Source organism: Phalacrocorax aristotelis, chromosome 13, assembly GCF_949628215.1.
Source record: "Phalacrocorax aristotelis chromosome 13, bGulAri2.1, whole genome shotgun sequence".
Lineage (NCBI taxonomy): Eukaryota > Metazoa > Chordata > Aves > Suliformes > Phalacrocoracidae > Phalacrocorax > Phalacrocorax aristotelis.
Genome location: NC_134288.1, coordinates 17,865,561 through 17,891,474, shown reverse-complemented (window position 1 = coordinate 17,891,474; position 25,914 = coordinate 17,865,561). Strand labels below are relative to the sequence as shown.

At 39.6% G+C, this 25,914-nt stretch overlaps 1 protein-coding gene across 1 annotated transcript in view; it reads right to left on the bottom strand.

Annotated features, from left to right (window-relative positions):
* The window catches only part of PEDS1 (plasmanylethanolamine desaturase 1), a 198,899-nt gene that overhangs the window by 166,808 nt on the left and 6,177 nt on the right, over positions 1-25,914 (bottom strand). Inside the window, exon 2 of the mRNA XM_075109035.1 lies at positions 22,626-22,687. The gene's annotated coding sequence lies outside the window, so the exon portion shown is untranslated. The remainder of the gene's footprint in view (positions 1-22,625; positions 22,688-25,914) is intronic.

Genomic DNA, 25,914 nt, shown 5'->3' with positions numbered 1-25,914 from the left:
GATATCTTTGGTGCATTTTCTGGCTTAATGCAGAGTTAAGCGTTTCATCTTCAAGCAGCATCTGCCATCAGAAGGGGTTGAGAGGTTGTAACACGTTTCAGGCATATGGTTTAAGTCTATAAAGATCTCGTGCATATATAAAATGATTTCACATTTTTAACCACTTCAGGGGAATGTATATCGTCTTTCCATGACACAACTGATACTAAAAGGTAGTAGTTCGAATTGCAATCCCTTCTTTTACATCGTTGATGTCTTCTTAGACCTTCACAGGGCTACATCAAAGGAACTTTGGTGTCAGAGGAATCAGAAACTTCCGAAAGTGAGATGTAAGCAGAGTGTGAAGATGGTATTCAACAATATCAGTATTAAAAATCTACACGGAAAAAACCCGCTTTTTCCATTTGACAGTTTCCATTACAGTTCCTATCTGTGGGCAATGTTCCAACATTGGTGTGAAATTTGCATCACAGGAGATAAGGTTGTAGTAAAAAAATAAAATAATAATGGAACAACTCCTAAGAAACGGAGAGAAGGCAGTGGGTAATAATAAAGTACACCATTGGGTGGCAGAGGCAAATAGACATGAGGTCTAGAAAATGTCATTTTTGCTTTGATCTTCCTGTGTATCCAATGCAGACTCTGTAGAAATAACTAACTTAAATGGTGAAAAGATATGCCAGAGACTAACAGCGCCAAAGACGCTGTTAAGAGAAACCTAAGGCAGAAACAGTTTATCCAAAATCACTCATGAATTCAGTGGTAGTCAGGAATAATCTTGGAATTTTTCACATCACAAGTTGGTGACACAAACACAACATCCACTCAGGATGAAAATCTAAATCTCAATTCTGAAATTCCTGTATTTGGAGACTTTTAAATTCATAATGATACTGTTGTTGTTTGAATCCTTCTGTGTATAATAGCTAAGGAATGGATAATATATAGTAATATAAACCTTGGTTTTCATCAGAGGGCCAGGTTACCATGCAAATTTGCGTGCTCCATTTACATCCTCTGTTATTGACAGCATGATACTAAGATGGAAGGGATCTGCTGCACTAAGATAAAGACTTCAAGAATTTAAAGGGCCTTTCTGCATCCAGGAGTTGGTAAGCTTCTGCCATCTTTTCCATTAAATTTAATGGATCAAATTCTGTTCCATTTTTACAACAGGGTTTTTATAGGAGTAAGGACTCTCTAATGACTGAACAAGAAAGCCACACTTTGAGCCATTAAAGGTACTCTGTTACCCAAGTAACAGCCCCACCGTAGGTACAACCTGCACGAGAACTGTGAAAATTCCTCAACATCTTGAGAAAATCTCTGTCACCAGCAGAAGTTATTTCTTGTACAAATGGACTGGATCAGACTCGGGATTTCTGCACACTCTGGCAACCAGCTGGGCTCTTCAGAACGTGCTTGGCAGACCTTACTGCTGTCCTCAAGCCAACACACCACATACCATGTACCATGCCCAGTTACTGGAGGTGGCAGACCTTCATACTACAGCTGAAATTTAACTGAATAGGTACCAATGCCCCTAAATATTCAAGGGGAAATGGTTTGCCTGAGCTTCCAAGTCTCATCCTTTTGCAGGCAATACCTATGCAAAACTTACTCAACAAGGTAAGCAAATCACTCACGTTAAGACCATTTTTGTTCCTTTATTAATAGATGGAAAAATATTACTACTGCCAATGTCTCTGTTTCCCAGGAGAGGGTACCAGAAAAGTCTTTGTAATACCGTGTTACACACCTTTTTGTGGGATCACTAGTCAGATATTACACACACAGAGAGAAGTGGTAAAGCAAGTAGAAAAATGCTGGAAAGAAGCCAAGCAAAACACTGTCATCCAAACATTGTTTTACACTACACGGACAAGGGCAAACCCAAAAGATCATTAACAGTGCTTTCAAAAAGAAGGCATAATACACATCACCTTTCACTCTGCTTATAAAAAGGTTAGTTCCACAATTGAAATGCCAACATATGACATAAAACAATACATCATCAGAGACAGGAGGGCAAGGAGAGAAAAGAAAAAAGTCATTTTCTCTGACTATGCAATGCTCGCTCTTTCCTGGGGCCATAGGGAGTCTCGCGAGTTCCCTTCTCAGCTGAAGCTCAGGGCTTCCTCCGCTGGAGCCCTCAGAGTGTCTACCTATTTATAGAAGCCACCTTTTAGTCACGCACATTTGCAACTCTCAGATCATTATGCAAATGACTATACCAGCAATACATTTCCAGTATCAGGCACTTCAAGGGCTTTGCTAAACTAAAAATCACTATTAAAAGTCAGCAAGAGTATAACCCAGCATAATCTGAAGTGGAACGCCTCTTCTGGTACACAGAACGTATGTTTCAACATCAGCAACAGCCTCACACATCTGCTGATGCTATAAGGGTGATTATAATAGTGGCTCATTTTACAGATGAGAAAATTAAGGGTGTAGTCAAAAGTGTGCCTAATTTTGGATATGTTAATATTCTATCCATTAAGGGTATGTAATGAAACACAGGAAATTCAACTTAAACATAAGAAAAAGCTTTTCTACTGTGAGGGTGGTCTAGTACAGGAGCAGGTTGCCCTGTGAGGGGCTTGTGGAGTGTCTATCATTAGACGTACTCGAGCTAGACACAATCCTGAGTGAACTGCTCTGTCTTGGCCCTGCTTTGACCTGGGCAGTTGGACTACATGACCTCCAGAGGTCCCTTCTAGCCACAAATATTCTATGATTCCATGATTCCTTCACAAAAAATCCCAAACTCCTAAATAAGCAAATTATGCTGAATTTGCAGTAATTATTTGAAGTAATATTTACTAAAAATGTGCAGAAGTTTGGGAAATTACAAACACTAAGCAAATACACATGTTTTTACACTGTAAGTATATGCATGATGTCCTTAAAGTAAGAGATTTCTGTTTGTGCAAATTGTGGGTTTTCAGATACCCATCCCTTCAGCCAAACCTGGCTTCTCTTGAGACACATTCTTGTTTTGGACACATTCTTGTTATAAGCTAAATTTTTGCATTGTCCTTGCCCACTTAAGTCCTGCTGATCCTCAGGGTTCCTTCAAATGTACTCCATCTTTACCCAAGAAGGACATTTTTCTGACATGATTTTTTAAACCAATGCATCTTCCATTGCCTCCAAAAAGTTACACACAAACACATACCTGTTCACAATGCAACACTTACAGGGGCTAAACTATGAAGGGACCTGACTTGCAGAACATTCCTTGTAACTTCTCTGTATCCGCAGAGCTGCAAAGTCAGAAGGCTGTTTTTTCCATCCTTGTTTAAAAGAATCAGGGCAGCCTTTGATGAAGCCAATAAGGAAGCACTTCTTTGTCAATGTTCTGTTTTCTTAGGACAAATCTCAATATGCAAACTTCACCTTTTACTTCTGCAGCAGCAGGAGGAGGTATAAGACATACAGGCCTCAAAGACGGGAATTGTTCCTTATCTCATTTATCATCTCATTATCCATGAAATTTACTTTTTTCAGCAGAGGTTGTTAAAGCAGGACACAGATAATTAAATGCTTCAGCTTTTCATAGGACCCTGCCAGTTAATTTTTGTACAGTTTGTTTGAGCACATAAGTATGTGAGGTTCATCTAGTGATAAGAAATGAATGTTACACTGAATGATCGAGGAAGGAAAGAATTCTAGTTTGTGTGAGAGAAGGTGAAACAAGGACACAGTGACAGAATCCAGGGTGGAGAAACTGAATGGCTTCTGATGTTGCACTCCCTGGGCTCTAACTGGGTCCTAGCAGAACACTGGGAGTGACTGGGATCTAGCTCATTTGACTGCACTGATGTAGAACTCCAGGGTCCCAGGAAGGCTCTACGAGAGGACACCTAATCCTGACACGAAACTGTCTAAAGATAAGATTCTGACAAAAGGCACATACAGAATAATATATGAGAACAAAACAAGGGGTTTGCCTCCTTTATGTTAAGGTCCCCTTGCATAGCTTCATTTCTACAGAACCTTGCTTTGGAATAGTATAAATGAACTGCTTCTCTTTATGCTGTGCTGACACATGAAAGGAAATCCTCCTGGACGATGCTGTTGTAGGTAATTCAGCCCTCTCTGAAATTAGTGGTAAGTGAAGTTTTATAACTTTCCCTCCAGGAGTTTCCTCTAATGCTGCTTAGATTACCTGTTGCTCTACTTGTCATTCAGCTTGCTTGTAAGTTACAGCACAGAATATTCACCAAGCAGCCATCGGGGAAGGCTATCGCAGCGCACACCAACGTTTGGAAAAGCCACCCTTAACCTCCATGGGGGTTTTGCTACTTTGATAAGACAGACATTTGAAAAACAGAAATAATGACACATATTCACACTTGTGAAGACTCTGTCAAACTGAAAGTGAGCAGCACTAGGATAAGTAGTATCATTGTATCTTTTCCAAATATAACTTATGAGACAATGTAGAGTTAACAAAGAAATCTCAATCAGATATCTCTCTTAACACATGTTGCAAACACTTGCATTTCTTCTTTTCCCAGCTCTGCATTCTCTGAAGGACATTATAATTTATTGACTCAAGCCATATTTGGTATTTAGTGCCTGCAGAAGCTCGTGAAAAAAAGATCTGTTTGTTACATGAAAATGAAAACATGTTGTGGTTTCACCTCAATTTCTTTCCTTCTCCCCCACTTCTAAAGAGAAGAGACAATTTTAAGAAGCAGGAAAAGTAAACAAATAAGATAGACAAAAATATACAAACACAAATACAAACAAAACCAACTCATAAGTTAGAAAAAAAATTGAACTCCTGCCTGGGGTAAAGTATGTAAAAAGTGATTTGTTCAAGCGCGCAATTTTGGCATTTTTCTTTAGCTTCAAGTAAATAAATAAGACAAAGAAAAGTCTTTTCATTTGATTGTTTTATGGTGCCTGGGGCTATGTACATTGGACACTGTTCGCAACTGTTTTCATTTAGGGATGAGTGAAGTGGTTCAATTAAAACATGAGCAGCTCTGAACCTTTGCTGTGAATAAAACAGAATATTTCTGGGGAGGTTCAAGGAAGTCCAGTTAATTGTCATTATTTACCTCTTTGTACTTATGTGTTGTGACACTCTCTGGATTCAGAAGTGTCACCATATAAGCCAGTCCTATTATATTGTGCTTCATTCTACTGATCAAACGAGTTTGAATTGGTTGGGCTAGCAGCATGGAAATTTTGGGGAACTAACCCAAAGAAAATGTGAAGTTTTGAGGTCCACCCATTACAAAGTTCCCACACCCACTGCTGTGCCCTTTACTTCTGTGGGAAAAAAAGGAGCTGTTGCAATTACTAAGGAAAAGAGCACTGGAGGATTAAAGCCCCAGGCCAGGTCTGCACTACGCACCTCTGGAGGCATAGGTGGTGTAGGTGCGAGGTGCGAGGAGGTGCATGAGATGTGCGGGAGAGACCCATAGCGGAGAAACGAGTCGGTGAAACAGCACTTCATCGGAATGGACTGTTTTCCTCTGGAAGGATAGTTACACTATATTACGTTTCACGGCACTGCTTCAGTACAAAGCACCGCCGCTGTCACAGTTACGCTGGAAGCACCTTTGGCTCTATGGCTGATTAGCGTTTCTCCCCCAGTAAAGGCGTAAGTAAGTGTCATCTGACAGCTCTGAAGCCAGGGATCTCAGCGAGCTACAATCAGTGGAATACTCTCTGTTCTGTAATCCACCTGTGACAGCTGTTCCCCACGTCACACCTTCGTCACATTGCTGTCCACTCACAGCTGCAAACAAAAACCCTCAAAACTACAATGTCAAAACTCGTAGAAAATTAAAGACATGCTAACAGACAGAACTGACTGCGAGCCCTCCTATCGATCCCAACTTCACCAGCTCAACAAGTTCTTCTGGTTCCACTGAATTTGAGCTGAGAGACTGGCTGCCGAGGGGCTGACACCCCAAGTGCTGTTAAGGGCACGATGTACCCGTAGATATCCCAGCCAGATTTGTCATAGATCATATGAATCATATAAATCATTTGTTCACTGACAATGTCCTCAGAGAGGATATACTGAACAATTTTGCTTTGTGTGCTGCTGACTTCTTCAGAAAAGGGTGGAAGCCACTGCGACTGCTCACGTTTTGCCTATTTCATATGCTGAGGTGTGCACTGTCCTGCAGCGTTTGCTGCTCCAGTCCTTTCTCTGCATCCGATTCTGCAATAAACTTTGCTTATTTGAAAGGCTAAAAGCCTACTTCTCTTCAAACTGTATTGAAGAGGATTGTCTCAGAGGTCATATCATGATGCTTGTGAAGAGATCATTCACCTCTGAAAGAGCTCTCAGCCTCAGATATTTATGGCACGCCAGTTATAGGACATACAACTACATCCAGTAAAGCTGGCGGTTAATTAGCGATGGCAAAGTTATATGCAAGACTCCCCATCAAATAATCATACTGGGTCAAGAAAGAAAACCAATTCATGCCAGTCCTACTTCATAATTTTCAAAACAAGATGCAGAAGAAACCATCTGCTTGGGGACTGGGTATCATTATTGTTCTGTTACTATGTTTTTATTTTCCAAATTAGGAAAACAGAGGATCACAAAATATCTTCTTCCTCCGTTGTCCAAACCAGACTAATCAGATGGATACTGGAGAGCATGACCATGGTTTGTAGAGGCCTGTATTTAAACTCAGACTTTTTCAGCTCAATGCTGCAAATCCTTATGTATGAACTCCAAGATGAATAATCCCACTGATTTCAAAAGCACAAAGTAACAGAGGTAAGCACATATGTAAATACTTGCAGCATTCGGCCTAAATCAATGAATTTAGTCACCTGTGCGGAACAATGATTTTTATGTATCTTTGGATTCATCTGGCATGAAAAATGTATTTGTCACTTCACACAATACTCAGGAAGTCATGCTTTCACTAAAACGCATGAATCCTTTCAAAGAAAGGAGTAAATACATCCAAGAATCCAGGTATTTTTCTACAACAGGGTATTGTACATCTTTAGGATGCCAAAACAGTTATAACTGTTATAACGGTTTCCTACCAAGTGGAAGATTTAACAGTGTGCCTTTATATTAATGCAAGATTAGCAGCAATCAGCAAAATTCAATTAAAATTGTGAATTTTTAAAAATCTGAGTTACACTGTCTTTTAATTATGAAACAGCAAAATATTTATTATCATAATACTCTGTGAGTGCACAGATGTGTCAACTTCAAGGGTGGGATGCTTAGCACTGTTCTTCACTGTGTCTTACACAAGAGCCCTGCATGCTATTACTGTTCTTAACAGTTACTGGCTTTGTACCTCAGAGCCCTGTCGTGGACTGGTACCCCGCTGGCGCACCGCGCCACTCTCCCCTCTTTGGCAGCTCTTGGAACGCTGATGCTTCACATAATTCATCAGTGTATCTTCCATATGTGTATTGGTTTATTCCTTAAAAATTCAAGAGCGTGCACTCTTCCCCTGCCAAATCTGTGCATTAGCTAACTTTTGTGGATGCTCTAACCATTCAATTTACTCTTTCCGTACATCCAGCTGTTGAAGAATTCTGCATAATTAAACTGAAGGTGAGCATGTACAGTATTGCCATAGAAAGGTTATTCCTACCAAGTTAATTTGGTCATTAGAAAGGACATGGAAACTGACTACAGTAACTAAACCTTTATACAATAGATGCCCTGAAAGAAGCTGGCTGCGGTCACCTATTCCATTTCAATAACGGTGCAAGATGACTGAAAGCCTCTAAATAAAAACTGCTTCATGTATTCCAGGACTCCGACTGAGTAAGCCTTCCCTAACAAAGTTCCCATAGTCCAACTGACCTCACAGATGTTTTCTTCATATCTGATTCCATAACCTTATTATAAACTACAAAATATTGTCTATTTTGTTTCTAGTTCTTTATCTTACTCGCCATAACAAATACGTTACCCCACTTCATTGGTGCTTCTTTATGCCATATGAAAGACTGGGTAGAATTTTTTTAAGTATCCAAATAATTTGAAGTTAAATTAAGTTTTATTTTTCTAGGACAAGATTTTCTTTTTTTCATCATTTTAACCGTGATATTGATTTGCTTCCCTTCTTCTGAACTAAGTAGAGGGAAAATATTGTGCATCTGTCTCTACAACACTGCATAAACTCTCCAAAGGGGAGAACACACTGTTAGTGCAGAGAGCTGCAGTAGCCGTGAAGGGGGCACTGACCCCGGCTTAGCCTAGACGGAGGCAGCCTGGGGGGCCTTCAAATAGCTACGAGGAGGTAACGGCGAATCTAGAGCATGGCTCTTCACTGAGGCGCGTGGTGGGAGGAGGCAGGCATCAAAACTAAATGGGAGCTTCCGACTGGATATATAGACAACCTTTTTCATGCAGAGGGCAATTCAGCAGTGGAACAGGCTGTTCAGAGAGGTTATGGCACCTCCACCCTAGGAGGTTTTCAAGACCAAACTGAACAAGGACGCAAGCAAACCAGTCTAAATGCAGTGCTGATGCTGCTTTCAGCAGGAACTGGACTAGAGACTTCCCCAGGTCCCTTCCACCTCGAATGAGATTGTGATTCAATGACTGACTGTGTGACAGGAGGTGGGGCTAAGGCCTCAGAGACTAAATAAAAATCCTTCGCTGTCTCTCTCTTATAGCTCATACTGCTTAAGAACTACGTTAAACCAGGCTTTGCACATGCTGCCATCAAGTAACAAGGGAACTACTGTGACATGGGGTTAGCTATGCTTCATTCTGTGGGACTAACCGACACAGATTAGATCATCTACCCCTGAGTAGATTATAAATGAGTAAAGAAATGCTAGGATGTTACCTTATTCTCCCTCCTCCTGGAAGGACTCAGACATGAGGAAATCATGAAAATGAACTGGCAGTAAATTGAACATCAGCTTTCAGTCGAGAGCGCCATTTTTCAACATTATTTTCATTAAAATCAGAGCAAAAACTCAGGGCCAAATTTTATCAGCATTTTTGGATTACTGAATTTACAGTGGTAAATTCTGATTTGAATTGGAATTTTGATCCCTCAGTTTTGCAAATGTACAGATAAAAGGACTGTATTGTCATGCAGAGTTAAGGATATACTATTCTTGAAAGAAGTGCATACTACATGAGCTCACAGAAATGTTTGTAATTTGGAATATGTCCTCCCGCTCAGTTTCTGAACACTAGATAGTAACTACTCCAGGCGCAGGGTTCTTTCTCTTACTGTACTTATAATTGAGCAGCCACTATGCCTTGAATCACATCTTTCTTCATGGTTCTAGTGATTATAACCAGTTCTGAAGTTTATCACAATATTCTTCCTGAGCTGCTGTACATATCGTGAACCTGCTCTGAAGTTCCTTCTAGGTCTGTTAAGAAACACTGATAAATTTACGTTAGCCAGTTGACTGAATATTACATGAAGATTCCTGGCTCCGAAAGAGGCAACTACAATGTGAATTGAAAAAATCTATTCATTCATCCACTCCTTCCCAGCAGCATTCCTTGGCCTGGAGCCAGATACCATTTGACGTCATGGCTCTAACCAGGAACATAATGTGCTGGCACTGGGACAAAAGTTTTACTATGGAAAAAAACAGCAACAAGTAGAAACTTATCACAGTAGCTGGGGCGAGTGAGTTAAAAGAACGAGACTGAGGGCAAATCGGCAGAAAATGAAGTGAACTCCGGCGGGGCTAAGACTTTGCTTGTGTTTTTCTGCACAGCACCTTTTTAAGTTAATACTCAAAGTACTAATCTTACTAACACAAATAGCACGCACAGTGAAAAGATGTCCTTAAATACTTATTACTTCCCATTCTGCTTTTGGTAGTGCTTGCTGAAGTATTACAGAAGGTCCATTCTTTTATGTTTTTTACTTTAAATAATTTGAAACAAAATCATCCAAAGATTTTTCAGTCTGCAATAGCGAGTTTTGTATAAAAAAAACCCTCAGTTTTGTTTATCTGAGTTAAATATTAAACAGATCTTTAAGTAGAGACTGAAAAAGTTTGCAGTGTTAATACGCAAAATCCAGAAAGCAGTTTAAGGACAGAAAAACAATCTTTCCAGTGTCTTCGTAGCCACAGTTCAGGTGCTGGGTAAAAATTAAGGCAAACAAGTTTCCAAAATACTGCTAAGCACAGAAAAAAATAAAAAAGATGATAAAATACAGAAAAGACTAGGAAATATTTGGAGAGCAACAACTGAAATTGGTGTTGCTGATACGACTTTAGAATGCCGACTGACAGCCACCAAACTACACCTGGTGGGGAACAGCGTGGCTCTCCTGGATCTTGAGCGTCTGCTGAGAGAGTTCAGACCCCAGTCACACTGCAGACTAAAAGAAGGTGCTCTACTTCAAAGTTCCCTTTTTAGAGCTGTGATAATGAAGAGCCTCACACATCACACTGAGTAATGGTCACGGTAAAACTTCTGTCACTACTAGATTTAAACCTGTGACCTACAGATAAGACTCTGATTCAGATCCTGTCATGTGACATTGTCTTTTTTGAATAGTCAAACAAAGACACCAGCAATCTGTGGTAAAACCGAGGACCTGTGCAGCCGAGGATGTGCCTCATGGAAAGCAAACCCCATCAGATTCTCCTGAATGATTCTAGGTAGAGGAACTTCAGGGGCAAGACTGATTGACGAGTAGGGAGCACAGTCAGACATCTGATGTACTACAAAAATATTTAGTGGATATAAAAATCTTGTAAAACTAAATTGTATCAATAATCAAACTGGCCAATGAAACCTGGCAGAATGTTCTTCTAGAGAGAATTATCAGACCCTGTTCCCCAGAGCTGTATGCTTTACACCCGTCGCTGACTGTGACTTGTTTCCCTCACAACATTTAATTCCATACATTAAAAGGACACTTCCCAATCACTCCACTCTATTAATTTTATTTAACAGAATGTAGTGGTGTTCATTTCTAACCACATAGTTTATACATGCAGATCTATTTTCTAAGTGTTTCTAAATTTATTAAGCAACTGACTTAAAATGTGTCTTTAGACGGTTTTTGTGTAGGATATTTGTGCAGTTCAAAAGCAGGTATCTGATTCACTCAATTCACTGCTGTACAAGAGAACATTTAGAAACACGACCTAAATGCATTAAGTATATCTGCTATAGGCTGCTGTTCATTTACAACTTGATTTAATATATGTGCATAGTGAATATTTACAAAACCCACTGAAGTATTCTTACAAGCTCTACCGTTCTTCAGAATATTGACCTTTCAAATTATATTGCCTTCAGTCCAAGACTTTGATACTTGGACTCAGCATCCAAGTACTCAGTTATTGTACGTGACATGCGGTGCCTCCTTTCTGGAATCCGAGCCTACAATTTATGTGCAGTGCAGCAAATTGGATTTTGGCTCAGCCCAGTGCCCTGTACCTGGGGAACTTAGAGGACATCAAGAATGCAATGCAGGCTTGTACAATTTGTTAGAAACTTGAGTGCTGCTTCTGAAAATCATTATGAAATTATAAAAAGCATCTTAGGAATAAAAAAGAAAGTGGTGTTGATTTTAAATGAGTGTTCCAGAATCTTTCACAGAATTACCCAGAATGGATAATTAGCTGAGCTGTCCCAAACACTGCTGAGCTGATAATGTGGAACTAGGACCTCCATTAGAATTTTAATAGCACCAAAGTCTGAACTCCTCGGTTCGTTTGAGAGTTCCAGGCACTAATACCCAAAGTTACATCATTCCAGCCATTGACCTCTAGAAGTATATGGAGAGATTTCCTCAACTATCTATAAATCTTACAGTAGTCTACATGGAACTGATTTCGGAAAACAGAATTTTTATTTGGCAGTTATTTAAAATTTAATCCTCAAGAAAATCTTCTTCTGAAGATGCCCAGCAACTTCCTGTTTGTTGGAATTGTTGAGCTCTTCACAGGAAACGCTGCATTTCAGTTACATTGGAATTTGAGGCTGCTCAGCAAACACCACCAGACAGCTCTCTGTATTCCAGTGCCTCTTCAAGGACTATATTCCTGTTCAGTTCAAAATAGGAAGGACATCTTGGGACTGAGCTACATACATCCTTCAGCGGTGTGAAGCTAAACTAGAATCATGCACAGTACATTGGCACATACATTCCAGAAGCCAATTTCACCATTTTCTTTTGGCCTAGGTCACAACCATCAGACTCACAGTATTAGTAAGTGGAGTTTTTAAATCCCTGTTCAGCTGAATATACCCAGTCATTAGAGACATACAAAGTGGAAAAAGTTCACAAACATCGTGTTTCGTTGAAATCTGGAACTACTTAAGCTGAAATTAGACAAACATGGACAATAGCATACCCACTCTGCATGGAAAAAACGCCCTGCCCGAAGTACAGATATCTGTTCCATGGAGTTTCAACCAGGGTGCCAGGGTCTAATAAATCCCTCATATATGTTAATTTTCTCATTATCTCTATAACCTGCTAATTAGCAATAGCAATATAGGCATATTCAGCTATGCCAACTGATAAAATTCTCGGTGATAAAAACCAGTACGGCTAAAATACCATCCTGTCTGGGCCTGGGACAGTCTCTCTGATGTGAACTACAAGATACACCTAGCCACATGTATTAAAGTGATTTTTAGTCAAGTCATATCATCACTGAGAAATTTATTCGGGCTTCAGAAATGTTAATCAGAGTTAAAAATCTACAAACCCACCTGGGCACTCTTTATGTATCTAAGTTTACGTATGTGTTAGACTACCCCAGAGGCACTCTGGTGTTCTAGATTTACACCTTCTCTGAGCAGGCCGATAGTCACCCTGCAGATCACCCAGCAGGTTAACTCTTCCAGTTGCTCAACTGTTAAGCATCACAGCGCTTAGCACCTTTGGTGTTCTCCCCCCAGCTACCAAAGAGCTACCAAAGACCACTGCCTGATGTGGAAAAAAATATTTCCCATCAATTTTACATTACTTCATAAAGACAAAATAAAAGGTAGTTGTGAAGCACAACTTTCCTAATTTCACAACATTTAAATCATAACATTCTTTTTCTACCCCCTTTGTTAAGTTCTTCTTAATTGACTGCTCTGAGCTTGAGCATTAAAGACTCTATTTTCGAAGTAGCCACAGATTAATCTTTTATTTTGTAATAGATATTCTGCTAGCTTCACATCTCATTAGGCCACTTCCATTTGACCAAAGTTTCATTACTGAGTGTCTACCATTGTTTGGGCAAGGTACCGTACTTCTCCCATGCCTGGCTTTACATTGATACAAGCTGCTTCACAGGAGTGAAAAAATAAAATTAATAATTCACAAAACTTACTCAAGTCAACATTTTCCACAATCCTCTGGACTTTTAAGCTCTAATGCAAAATTCTGACTTCACCTCAGCTGGATTTTGACTGAGAAAAGTCTGGATTTTCTCTAGTCCCTAAAAAACTGCTCTACTGCAAAAACAATTGGTTGGATGCTGCTTGCGAAATCATTAATTTGACAAGTTCTATGATATTCTGAATAACTTATTTAATGGATTTTCTCTTTTTCATTATTTGCTTGAGATCAATGGCTTATGTGCAGAATGTGCAAACCTAAACACAAACAAGCCCCAATCATCTTATTGTCCAAACACGCATTTTTTGGTTTTGGGTGTACACAGCCCCATCTCTTGTAGCCAATGACATAGTGCCAGGACTTCAAGCCATTAGGTGGGTCACGCATCCCATGGCATTGTTCATCTGGGCAACAGATGTAACACAAACATGATATGTACGTACCCTAAAGAAGGAAGAGTGAAACCAAGATGCACGGTAAGAAGCCACTGCGTTTAAACCACTATTTAAACTACTTATGGCTGGACAGGAAAAAATATATGAGAAAAATCCTGAAGTATCAGCATCTTAGCCACTTTCCGGACTGGAACAAACTGAAGACCTTCCAAATTTTTTCCAGGAGGAGAACATGAGCACATAACCCTTGCACAGGCAGCCAAATTTCAAACAGCCATTTCTTCAAGGCACTTCTCTGAGGCACAGGAGACAAAAGTTAAAGCGCCTCTGTGGGTGACAGTGCTAACTGCTGGACTTCTTGATTTTCCAGAATGGGACAGTCTCTCACATTCTCTTACTTTGGCTAGAATAACCATTCTGCATCTCAGAAGTTTTCTGTAAAAAAGTACAACGCGTCCACAAGAGCCTTCCCTTCTAACAAAACAGCATTTTTAGACAAGGAATGGTTTGCTAAAAAATTCTCAACCAGTACTCAGTCATTGCTCTTACAAGCTCAGCTATACATTTCTGTTTCAGATAAAGAAAATAAAACTTCAAACCACAGATTTTTGTGATTCTCTGAAATATTGTAGGGTGGAATGTATTTCATAGATCTACATGCTGCTTTGCTCAAAAATAGTCTAATTCTCTGTAAAGACACTGCCTTTTCCAGCACTTAAAACTACGCTCTGGCAGCAGAGATTTTTCACCTCATAAAACATGATGTTCTAATATTTGAAAATGCTTTGCTGTAGCAAAAATGAAGCCCCTTAGTTCCATCTTAAAAGTTCCTTTTAAAAATAAAAAAAAAACCAAACAAAACCTCCATGCTCATATGGCCCTGAAACCAACTGTAAAACAGTTACTCTAAAACTTTATTTGAAAAATGAATATTTGATCTGATTTTGCTAACTCTGAAAGCCATGCACAGTTGTACAAAGTCCTTTCAAAATGAATTTTGCTTGTTTGCTTCCCTTCTGGAGTTCTTGGCAGTTTTATTAAAACAAATGAATTACTGCTTTAAGGAAATACTTGTCAAAGTCTCCTAACCTCTAATAAGAACGCAGTTTCATTTTCATCAAAGTCAGCAGCGAACTGCCGCAAATGAGAGCACATAATGGGGGCAAAGAATCAGTAATTTCGAATTTATTATCAAGAAGAGAGGTGGAAATTCGTACTGCTGACTTGTGCACAATAAACTGGAAAGCTAAATGAGAAGTTAGCTGTCCTTACTTAATCCACTGTCAACACTAAGTGGCATTATCCTACGAACACGATTCAAACCATCTAGCTCTAAATTGCCATCCTTTTCTATTTACTGTACAGGTAATTAAAGCTGAGTATGTGTTTGGAATGCAGGATGTGCCTACCATTAGGGAATATGAATGCTGTTCAATGCCATCATGCAAAAGCACCGACTGATAAAAAAAAAAAAAAAAGGAACTCCTCGCCTTTATTGTTAACTAAGTACTAAAAAACTCTGTAATCAAAAAAGCGAGAATATTTGTAAACAATAATGTGAACAAAGGCCTTCACAGAGAGTTTATGCTGAATACTTGTATCTTAGAAGCAATTTCTCATTGTACTGAGAAGTTATCACAGCTTCTGTTTCATGAGTTGCTCTTGATATTTGTCAATTTTCTTTTATGCTGGAAGAAATAAATATATTTGCAAGATTTTATACGTGCACACAAACACACTCATATAAAACAGAACTGCCAGCCAAGTCTTCACCAAATTTAAACCTGTATCAATAAAGTTCTATAAATGGATCGAAACATAGTTTATCGATAATAACATTTCTGCACTACATCATCTGATTTTCAGTTTGCCAATAAACTCATTCTTTGCACAACAACTGTACACAAGTGCTATGTCAATCAAATGCTCACAATCTGTAGGTGACAAAGAGGTTTCACTCTTGATTTTGGTCAACAAGTGGCCAGCTAACACCCAACAGTGTCATCTGGTTCTTCCTGTGGGCAGCTTGTTTGCTTAATGCAATCCACATGAGCCTACATTTCTGTAGCAAAGTACACATTCAGTGGACCTAATTAAGCATTGTTTCCTTCTTCACCCTTTAATTCTCTTCCTTTGGGAAAACAGAATTTTTCTTTTCTTGCTGTTATTTTTTAATAGCCCAATTCTTATTACATACTTAAATCAGGAGTAAGACTATTGGAGTTGATTCAGTTACATAAGCATAAAAGCCCAGTGAGAAAAAGGAACAATCAACCCTTTTTTTTCTATCCTGTAAGATGTGACCCAATATTCTTGTAAATCACAACATTACAGCTGTTAGTATGGAACATGCAACAAGAAAAACAAGCAAACACATAGCAGCTTAATATAGTGAAGTCTTTAAATAAGATCTAACATGAAGAACCCCATGATTTATTGATTTTAACTCAATAAAACATATGATTTATTGATTATAACTCAGCACAGGACAGGCTTCAGTGGCAACTGCTTTCTATATTAAGCATTAGACGGCAGCCCATGTGGTATCTATTACAGAGGTGAGAGTTTGCATCTCTGTCCCCGTTACCAAGAGGATCATCAGTTTTGCCAGTAATCTCCCTATGCATAAAGCTTTGGAGAAAGAACTGGAATTGATCTAGCAAACATCTTGCAAAACATACTATACTATATACAAACCCCACAAAATGTAAACCAGACGCTCATAGCTCTGCAACGATACCAGAGATTTCCAGATGGCAGGTAGCAAAAATGATGCCTGCATACACATACCAGAAACTTTAATACTTTAAAACTATCACAGCTTTGGTTAGTCCTGGATTATGTAACGTGCATTTCAAATTTCAAAGGGATAATAACCTGTGCTCCTGTGGAGTTCCTGTCTCAGGTGTCAGAGTCCTGCACATAGTGCAAATAAAATAAACCTTGTGCTGCATGCAGATGACTGCTACGTCCCTTCGTTTCAGCAGCCATGAGCAGTTCAGAACTGCATGTGGATTGCCACATGCAGCCCCCGAACTAAAAAGAGATGCTACAGAGGGCTGCGATACAGATTCATTATCAAACAATCAGGAATTTGAGGTTTTTTGGATGAGAAATATTTACAAGAACTCTTTACAATGATTCAGATTTATATTTCTGCCAGATTTTTTCCCATGTACTTCTGGGTTTTACTGAGCTAGTGTTCATCATCAGTAAAAGATCAGACTCAGAGCAATCTGATTATAGTTTTAACTGCTTGATCCTTTCAGTGGAAAAGAACAGATTAATCGTTCCATCTTGTTTCTTATTTATTGAATACTATATTTAGCTGTGATGTTTAACAGTACAGTAAAGTATCTTAACATGTAAAAGAAGAACATGGCAGATGAGGAAAAAATTAGGGTACGTATTCCATATTACATTTTAAATAGACAAATAAATTTTCAGAATTTTGACTGATTTTGCAAACCTGCTAGGCACATTCGTAAGTCTGAGCATATACCATATAGTCAAATATTTTCCTGAATCTCGTCTTGCACATGAGATTGAAATTAGCAGCAAATGAAAAGCTTTTAGAAGGAAACAATTTAAAACCAGAAAACCCAAGTCTTTGCAATGTACTTCATATTTGACCTCTTCATATTTAAGTTTTCAATTAATGTGCCAAAGAGGAGAAGCTAAATCTAAATCCCAAGTGTTGATATTTCTTCTGATTTTGCTATTTAATTTCAGATTTAAAAATTAAAGCTACCTTCAGTACACCAACCTTTTCCTGGCTCCTGATTAAGCTACAAGGGTGCTAAATGCAAATCACAGGGTACTTGGAGTCTGATCAATATTACTGGACAATGCATCTAGGTATCAAGAATTCTTTCCAAGACATCAAGACCAGACAATATTTTAAGGTCTTTTTATTTACCGTTTCATTTCCAGGTGGATTTAGACTTTCAGTACACCACACAAGATCTGCAAAGATATTCCACACAGTTAACGTGTGATTTTCAAAAGCATTTATAATGCTTAGGAGCCTGAATCTCTAGCTTCCAAACTAATTTCTGGTGTGTTCACATCACACAAAGGGTACATACGCTTCTAAGACTACACACTTGTGACAGAGCACTAGTACCCCAACCAGCAACAGTACTGCTGAATCACGGCAGAGATGCGATGCATCAGAAATGGGGCAGGCAGGCAGGGCTTACTGCAGTTTTGCTAGGCCTAAGTTATATTATTTAGAGCTGCCAAATAACGTATCTGCACAAGAGTGCTGCACCACGTTCCTGTGTCAGTCTGGCATCACTACCATTCATACCACCTCCTGGTGCAGGCATGTCTTTTAAACTTCTTAGTTAATAGCTTTTGAAAATGCCAGAGACGCGCACAGCTTACTGCATACTGTGGTGGCAATCTGAGAACTTTTCCCACATTTGTACCTGTTTAAAAAGTTTAAAAGTATCACAGTAAGACGGTCATTTCACAAAGAAGGGAAGTGAAACAACAAGCAATGCAGAATATATACTTCTAGATTAAATATGCCTGTCTATATTGATTTTACTTCTGCTACAATACAAATTTCAAAGAAACCATCTTATTACAAGATCATTCAGTCCTATCTAATATAAATTATCCTGTTGGGAGCAGATACTCCATGGATAAAGGTGGTTTGTGGTTTTTTTAAGAACCTTAGATACATATTAGTTTTGGTTGTCATGCAGACCTGCTCTCTGAGAGGTCACTGTGACCCTTTCATATTGATCTACACGCAGATAGCAGTGAAATGTTGACATTTTGTAAGTGCTTTTATGTTTTCACAGACATTTTTTCATAGGAACCAGAATAAATTGGTTTGGTTAAATTTCCTCCTATTTTATCAGTTACAAAAGAGGTCCGTCCCTGCTGGAAGGGCTTTTTTTTATACGTAAGGAGAGCCTGTGATTTCATCCTTTAGCAAGAGCCCTCAAAAATGATTCATATGTGGTATGCTCGATGCCTGATGCCACAGACAGGGAAAGTAACTGATTTTTAGAGAAGCGAAATACACAAATATAAGTTCAAAACGCATATGAAACTGTTCCTTCGTTATTCTGACTAGACATGCACCTGGTACAGTTGTGCTCGCATTCCACACCTACTGCAGGTACTTACTAATGCCCGTATGTGCACATGACAGATAATACAGTAACACTGAGCTTCCTCCTGTGTTTGCAAACCAGTCTCATGGACATTTTACATATGCATTTGGATGCCCAAAGTATCCGCTCCAAAATGTTTGAAAAACAGCATATGAAAATAATTTTGGAATATCACTTACCATTACTGATATGTGTGAAGATGTCTTCTTTAAGAACAGAGCTACAGGCAGAGCTAGAAATGAAGATGTAGGTTTCTCACTAGGAGAAAATATCTAATAATGAAGCTATTGAAGCACTGGAATAGAATGTCTGAGAATATTAGAGAATCTTCATCCATTAAGGTCTATTTAGGTTCATCTGAATGCTTTCACTCCCTGCTCCAACATATTTTCTGCCCTTAGTAGTCTTCTCCCCAGCTCACTTCTCAGTGGTGCTCACATTAATGGGGAGAAAGATCCACAGAAGATCCATGTTGTAAGGCACTGAGCTGAGAATGGAAGATGTCTCTGCAAGAAGGTAATGAGAGGCAGAAGAGCGGAAATTCATTGATTGGCCCTACCTATATCTCAAATCTCTTTATACATCCTGTACTCTGTTCCCAGCAACTCTGGCAATATATTATCCTCCCTTCCACTTCCAATATATTCTGTAGAGCTCAGCTTGAGAATCTCATAGACAAACATTTAGCAGAAGCATCCCTGTAGCTGATCCCTAATTTACCTCTCAAGGTCTGTTACAACCAAGCTTTAACACCATTCCTCTTTCATGAAATATAAAGCCAAATTGTGGCTAGTCAGTTTGTATAGGATATATTGGAAAATTGAACAGCTGCAAGTTTTGCCCCAACCCTTGTTTTCATAGGGTATGTGAAGAAGCAGAATGTGGGCAAGACACTGTCATAATTCTGCAATAAAAATGACATATGGATTATTTACGCTCCTAAATAAGAACAGAAGCGGATTTAAGAATGTTTTAATTATGTAATAGTGCTTAAATTTCTCTTTTATATACTTGAAATAAAATTCAAATACCAGATTAGAATTCCTTCTTGAATTCCTGATCAATCCATTGAAAACTGGTTCAAGAAGGTAGATTTCTCTATGCTACACTATACAACTCACACAACAGGGAAGCAGTAGTAAAGCAAGGACTTGCACCTTGCCCTTTTTTCTTAATCACAGAGCAGATTACACATAATAAAAGGGACAGGGCTGCATTATAAAAAGATGATGCCAGACAATTTATACTCTTCACCAATATTACAGCGTTGGGAGGAATTACATCTCAAGGCAAAATCACTCTTCCAGCTTCCTTTAGAACAGAGCAACTCTGAAAAATGGTGGTGATCGGTTGCTAAACAGCAAGCTATTCCAAGAGCATTAGCCCCTGTAGCTTTTATAAGCCCTAACGTTCAATAAATAAGGTCTTAATAGACTGAAAGAGAACTTTACAGATTAAATACTACCATCTCCATTTAAAAACAGGTGTAAATTAGCTTGGTGGTTAGGCTGAGAACACCTGATTCAGGTGGAGAGAGTGGAGGCCCAGAGCAGATAACTAATCTCTCAATCATCAGACAGACCTCGATGAAAGCAACATCAAGGTACCTCTTCTCAGATGGCAAGGCAGGGAGGAAGTTCACAAAATGTTCCTGATATACTAAGGATTTTGTTGTATCTAGACCAGCAAAACAGTGCACACTGGGGGGGCTCACGGGATTTCAGGCACTTTGGAGTACTGCAGTCTGCAAAGCTTTTATTTTCTATTTTTTTTAATATACCTGTATATTTTTTAAGCTATTAATGGACAAAGTCCTGAAAATTCAGTTTCTGTTTTTTACATTTCAGAAGGCATTTTTCAGGCTTTGTAGAATCAGATAACTAGCATACAGTAATGACAAAGCTGTTCTCCAATTTATACTAACTATTGTTTCATCTACCTGTTGAGGTCAGATAGAATACTGGCCCCTGGATACATGCCGGCAGCTCTCCACCACCACAACTGGGTATTGTGCAATCTCATTGTCATTTGAGAAAACAGTGTATAATTCCAAGAGGATTTCAGAAGAGTCAGTGTAGGTTAAAACCTTCCCTCCCCAATCCCACCACCCTGTGCCTGCCCCACCCCAACACCTCCTCCTGCGCACGCACAACTTCTCCCTTCTGTTTATTTTTGGTTTTAAACACTCCAAGCAAAAATTGACTTTGGCTGCTCTTCCTGAACTCTGAAGTGTTTGAGCAGATAAGATTCAGATAATACATTGGAAGAAAGTTTCATAGGCCCCTTTTCTCCTGGCAGGTAGTCACCAAGGCCAACCATGCACTGAGGTTTCTTTCCCCTGCAGCAGTATTTTTCTGGCTTGTCTGGTCATCAAACTAGGCCAGATTTGAAATTTGTACTATATCTACTATATCTGACTTGGAAAAAATATTTCAGCTGAAAGATACTTGTTTATATACAGTGGTGGGGAAATACAATGTGTAAATCTACCTACTGTTATCCCAAATGTGGTGTTAGTTTCTCGAGCAGTTTTATTGAGCCCTTCTTGGACTAAGCAAAAAGGAGTTGATCTGAGTTCCTCTTCCTTTATGGAAAATAAATTAAGAGTGATAAAACTCCCACACTACAAAAGAAATAAGATACATCTCCAGAAATAACTGGTCTTTAGAGGACAATATGAAAATAGTCACACCTGTTTCAATGAAATATGGGTTAAGAAGGACATACTCTTATTTTCCTATTACTATTTTTTCCACTTAGACGCTTACCTGAAACTAGAAAGCTCTCATTCTGCTCCTAGGTAAAAAGAATTTCAAGGCACTCTTTCCACATAAAGCATTTTCTGCCACTACAGTGATCTTGTGTTTTTTGGTTTTGTTTGGGGTTTTTTTGTTTTGTCATAAATATTAAGCTCAACATTTAGCTGTGCTCAGAACTCTTTATCTGTGCTTGTCAGGACCCATACTAAGTCTGTGTGTCACCAGATGATGGCATATGGAAGTAGCTCCAAACAGAATTATTTAAAACATAACCTTATCTTAATTTAAAGCACAGTTTACTGTGAATTGCCAAAATCATAGATTTAGTTTTGGTGTCTCAAGATGAAGTCTTTAATGGCAATAGTGGCTTATGGTATTGATATTTGTCTTCTGTAATCTTCCTGCCCCAGCATTCTGTTGTTCTAGAAAAACTGTTTATGTAGCCATGTGGTTCGTTATATTGGAGACCTGATCTGGCTTAAAACTAGCCCAGAAGAAAACCTAATTTTTTTTTTTTTTTAGTAGATATGTTCCCAGCTCCATTTCCAAGTGCAGCTGCATAAACAGTTGGGCTGGCACAATTGAAGGGGTGGTATACCACAGAACCCAGCAGCAGGTGGCAAAGGAGGTGAGGCTAGGTCAGTACTGCTGCCAAAACTTTGCCTTTGGATACGCAGCCTCAAGTCTAGTCAGCAGTTCATGTATATAATTCACTTAGCTGCAAACTAAGTGCACTGGCAGCAAGGAACTCAGAACAGACTGCAAAACCCTACAGAAAGCTCAGGTACATTTGCAGCTGGCTTGCTTGCACTGAATGCCGTGCTATGGTCATAGGGACACCAGTGACACAACTGTCTCAATATTAAAGTAACGGTGTATCAATAACTCAAATTTAGGCTAATGCTTCCTTACATATGTAAAAACAGCAGCCACACTTTGAATGAACTGCAGACATTCCCTTGAACACTTGTGTCTTCAACTTGAGGTGAAAAATATTTATTCTTGCAAGACTACAGGTCTGCAGACTTAGGCACTCACCCATTCTGTGGCCCTAGGATACACAGGTGACGGCGATTCCAAACTCAGATACGCCACATCTGCTGTAAGGAAAAAGGATTATTTAAAGAAAGAGTTGCCGAAAACATTCTCTCGTTAATATAAAACATTGCATAAAGCATGAAACAGTGAGTAAAAGCCTTGGGGTAAAATACCCTATGATCACAAAGCACACCCGTAACATCCTTTATGACAGTAGAGAGCACGCAGTACCTGAGTCCCATATGACAGAATCAACAGCATTTTGAATTCTTTATTTAGAAAACTAAGCAACCTGGCAAGATTTCAACACAGACTTCCTAAAATCTAATGCTGTGAAACTAAAGCCAGGTCTGAAAGTGTAATTTTATTTTATTAACATCATGTTAGCCATAAAAAGGTCTTTCCAGTAACTATTTCCCTATTAGTTGCTGATTGACCTAAAATTATTATGAGTAAAATTATTCAGGGCTGTGATTACTATGAGCACTAAGGACTGTAGTGCCATCCAATGGTAAGATGGTCTTCAGCAGCTATGTTTTCCTTAAATTTCTACCTCTAGCTGCTTCTGCCATAGCATGACATCAATCTTAAACACATTCTACAAAACCCATGAAGGCTGAAAAATATCCGAAGCAGCAGAAGGTGCACACCGTCTTCTGTACATGTCCCCTACAGGCGCCTTTTGCCACACCATCACTGATGGCTGAAACGTCAATGATAACAGGTAGATACCCTTTCTTTCCTTTTAGCAGAATTCCAACAGATTCTTTCTTAAGGCTAGTTTAGTGTAAACTTTGCAAAAAAAAGTTATTCTTGCTCTTAACAGAGGCAGTAAGCAGAGCTTCAGGTATCCCGGCCCTGCTAACAGCATTCTGGCTATCCAGTCCCAAAGGATTTCTGTTTCCTAAGAGCTGAAGAATTAGCCTGACACTAACACAGCAACTATGTCACCAAGAGCCACACATCTTGCCACCCCACACAACAGATTTTGTGTATTTGCAGATTTCTTCATCAAGTTGCTTGGAACTATGGCGGATGAAGAGAGGATGTGAAATGTATGTTTGAGTCGGGACAAGCACCTTCCTTTGTCATGAAGTGGAATAAGTAACAAGATCCAACCCTTTCTTTGGGATTCTCATTTGCATTTCAAGTGCCATGGTCTAATGCACAATTTCCCAGCTAAAAACTCTGAATCAGAGCATACTGGGATGAAAAAGTAATGTCCCTCAGGTTAGACAGGTTGGAATTATTTTGGGGAGGGACTGCCTTCCCCTCTAAAGTGCAAGCAGGGTTGTGCCCTGAGATCCCAGAATGTTTGCAGTTACCTAATCCTCCATTATTATAAGGATCTTAGTCCGCAGTAACGCTTTTAATCTCTTCTGGTTTTTTCCTGCAATGCTTTGCAGATTTTGCAACTTCTAGTATTTTGTAAGGTAGATCATAAATTTCATATAGGCTCTTAGGAAATGTTTTGCTGCTCTGGATCTGTGTGGAGAGTGCAATTTGAGGACTAAATATCTATTAAAAGGTTGCACACGTTTGTAGGGCACAGGTCTCTATGATCCATATTCTTGACTGGAATATATTTAAGACATTCAGTTCTACTGGGACAGGCATGCAAAAGCCTGGAGCCCCTCGAGTCCAATTCAGCATTAGGGTAAACAGCTCTTGCTCCCTTTGGCTTCAACTGAAATTATAAACCCAGAAATTAATTTACCCTCTTCACATTGCAAGCCAGGACTGGAAATGTCATGAAAACCGACCTTCTCATAAAAATTCCAATCCAGGCATTCCTATTACCTATTCCATTCTATCCCAATCATCACTAGATTGTGTTACAATATTTTTTTAAAAAAAATTTGTACTGCTTCCTATCGAGAAGGAAAAGTTCAGAAATCACTGGAAAGAATCTGTTAAAACAAGCCAAGCTATGCAAGGGTTCATTTTCCCTGCAGAAGCACTTTAGACTCAAGTATTTTGCCAGTGGAAAGCTCATTTTTCCAGTTACTCAGTGGAAAAGTGCATCTTCACAATGAGGAACGGAACAGTGTAAAAAGTCAAATGAGTCAACTCTTAATAACCTCCCATCGACACTTACAGCAAAGTTTTCAAAAATACACTAACATCTTTAAGACCCTATACTGAAGGAAAATTAAATAGAACTTTAATTATTACTTGATTAAAGGGATCAAGGACAGTTTTTTCACCCTGCTTTCATGCAGAGCCTAATTTAGAAAGGGACAGTCTTTGCATGAGACCTGACAGCATTGCTGCAACAATAATTCTGTGCTATATTTTGTATGTTTCATCAAAAGAAAAATGATGGTCGTAGTTTTCATACAGAAGAGAGCAATTGCTGTAGTACTTGTTTTGGAGCTGAGAAATGGGTAGTTATGACATGCAGCAGTGCTACAGCTTTCCACAAGTGCATTTGCCCACAGTTTAGATGGCATATCTGCTTGGATTCTAAATTTCAGCTGCGTCCTTGAAGAATCAGGAGCGCTGCAATGAGTAACACAGGCTATTGATAATTGTCATTACAGAAAGCAGCTCATTTTAAAGAGGAAGGCATTGGCTTCACTACACGAGCAGCTCTGCTCCCACCCAACTGTCTACAGTAATGTTTCCAACAGGAGACACCGTCTGAGTAAACAATTTAAACATTTCCTTAACTTTATGCAGTATTTATGGAAAAGGGTGACACCAAGCGGTTACATTTAATGATGCATACATTTCTCGTCGCTACAGGTAATTTTCTCTCCCAAGATCCCCTGTATTAGCGATCATTTGGGGGCCCAGCTGAACTACTGCGGTTTCAGAGGCGGCGAGAGTCACGCCATGAGCTAGGCCGAGGCCGGGCTGCGGCGCTCCATGTCAGGGTGCGACTCATGTCACGACATGCTGAAGTTACCCCCCCGAAGCCCTGGCTGAGGCTGGCCCGCGCCCGCAGCGCCCCAGCACCCTCGATGCCGCGCCAAGGCCGAACCTTCCTCCGGCTGGAAGGGCGGGGCGGCGCACTAACGCTCCCCAGCCGCTAGATGGCGCCATCCAACACGTTACGGCAAGCGTGACGTCACTTCCCCGCCCCGCGCTGAGAGGGCGCGCCTCTCGCTCCTCAGAAAACCGCCGTTGTGATCTTTAATGTGCCATCAGACATATGTATTTTTTTCCTGTTTGCGCCTCCTTTCCGCCACCACGCTCTGCCCTCCTTTTCCACTCTGCAGCTTTTGCTCCTGGCGCAGCCGAGTTCCTGCGTCACGGCGGCCCCAACCATCGGGTACAACTCTGG